Consider the following 2500-nt stretch of genomic DNA (forward strand, 5'->3'; position numbering starts at 1 on the left):
CTATCAAGATCTTTATTTTCATCAAAAAATCGACTCCAATTTTTGACCTTGTTCCCATTGCAAAATATTGGATTTCTATTCACATCATGCTTAGTCTTTGAATTGAAACAAATTAGAATTCTCAATTCTCTACGACATCTAGACGATAAAATATTTTCAGGAACAAGCAAATCATAATGATTTTTTTTTCTATTTCCGGTTATCCTTTGATGATGCCTTGAAATGGATTCATCAAAATCCTTATCCTTCTTATCAACATATCTTTGTTCTCGGTATCTTTGATTAGTTTGATGCCTACTCGTATGAACTAATGAAATACCTATGGTTTGATACATAATAAACTGTCCATCATTTTTTACAGACAGACGAAGGGGTTCGATAATTAATATCCCCCTTTTCATCAATTCTGTAAGAGTTAAATTCTTCTGAATCAGCATTATATCCAGATTCATTTCTCTCCTTTGAATAGAGGATATAGTAATTTTTCTTGGATTTCTCAGTCTAAGCAGGAGACAATATACTTTGATATTATTGATCATTCTTTGATTCAAAGCATTATCCCATCTCAATTGAAAAAGTAAATACTTTTTCAGGAAGAAATCTAGTTCTGCTTCGGTATTGCTCTTGTATTGTTTTTTCTTTTTACGGTTTTTCATGTTTGATTCTGAATAATCTTCTTCAATATCTTTTTGTTCGGTTGAGGGAACAGATACAAGATTTACTTGGTTTTGTGCATTTGATCTAAGATCTCTTTGGCCTGCAGATTCTTTTTCTTTTTTATTTTTATTCTTTAATTCCATTTTTTTTTTTTCATTCGAGGGTATAACCCCCTTTTGCTTTCTATTGATGTTTTTATTTTCACTACCATTTTCATTTATATTAAAAAAAAGTAATTTGCTTGGTATAAACCACGGTTTCATTTTATATGCATTATAAAGTAGTACAAATTCTGGGAAGAACCAAAGTTTCAGATTCGATATAGGACGACTTAGTATTTCTTCATTCATTCCCATCCAATCAAAAAATATTTTTTTTTGATTGGGTGAATTGATTTCTTGATCCTGAGGAATCGTAAGATAAAAAAGATCTTTTTTATCAATTTTATCAATTATTTGATAATTATTAGTCCCGGTTTTAGTATTTTTATTCTTGTTGGTATCGATCTTGATCCAGGCCTCAATATCGATTTTCTTTTTAAGACAAAAATGGAGAATTTTCCAATCAAAATATTTTCGATCCGGATTTTTTTCCATATACATAATATCACTTTTTCCTAAATAATTTTTGATAGGGATATCCCCTAGTATATCAAAAAATTTGCCCTTATGTTTATGTGTGTTGTAATTATAAAAACTCTCTCGATTCTTATTTACTTGGAATGGTGATCCATAAATATATGGGTCCCTCTTATTTTCATAATTAATAGATCTATAAGATAAAAGATTATATCTATAGTATTTTTGAAAATTCTCATTTTGATTTGGTAATGAATATACTTCGTAATCGTTTTGTTTTTTGTAATGAATTAATAGGTCTTTTTCATATGAATTCTCTTTGTTTAAATCTTGATTTTGAATTGTACGACATTTATTGATTCTATTTTTCCATTTTGCTGCTATTAATCTAGACCATCTAATCTGAGATAAATGGTATTGATAATGACCTCTTAACCAGTTTTTCCATTGATTTATTCCAGAATTCCGAAGTTTCTTATGTCTTAATTCATAATGAATTATTCCTTGTTTTCCAAAATAATCTTTTATTGAAGTCTTAAGAAAAAAAGACGTTCCGTGATATTGAAGAATAGATCTTAACTTATACAAGTTAAGAACTTGTGTTTGTGATATTTTGTAAAATACATATGCTTGTGACAAGGAGGATAAGTCAAAAAAATTCTGTGAATTCTTATTACTAATATTATAAAGTGACTTTTTTATAGTCGAAATAAAATTCATTTTATTTTGATTTGTTTTATTAATTCTTTTTTTATTTTTTTTATTATTGTAAATGGATTTATCAATCATTTTTTTTGTTGATTCAACAAAAAGTTGTATATTAATTCTGGGAATATTAATAATAGATAGAAGGATATCTGCGTATATCCTTTCAGTGAAAAATTTTATAAAATAATGTAATTTACGGATTAATCGAGTATTTCTTCTTTTTAATATTTGCCAATTTGGTGATTCCAATCTTTTAGCATTATAACTTGTTTTATTAGGACTATCATTTATTTCTGGAGTCACTTTTTTTTTATTTTTTGTAATTCTTTTTATTTGATTTCTGATTGTGCTTGTTCTATCAGTCAGATCTTTCATTTTTTTTTCTGTCAGTAAAAAATTTGTCCAATATGTAGATTGAATTCGACTAAAGGATTTATGAATTATATGATTGCGGGTTATAGAATCTTTTTCTTTTTTTTTTTAGTTTCGCTTGATTTATATATTTCTCTCAATCTAAATAATAGAATTGGATTTACTTTTGAGAGTTCTTTTTTTAT

Source organism: Camellia sinensis, unplaced genomic scaffold (assembly GCF_055761805.1).
Source record: "Camellia sinensis isolate YWXY unplaced genomic scaffold, ASM5576180v1 Unanchor313, whole genome shotgun sequence".
In the NCBI taxonomy this organism is placed as follows: domain Eukaryota; kingdom Viridiplantae; phylum Streptophyta; class Magnoliopsida; order Ericales; family Theaceae; genus Camellia; species Camellia sinensis.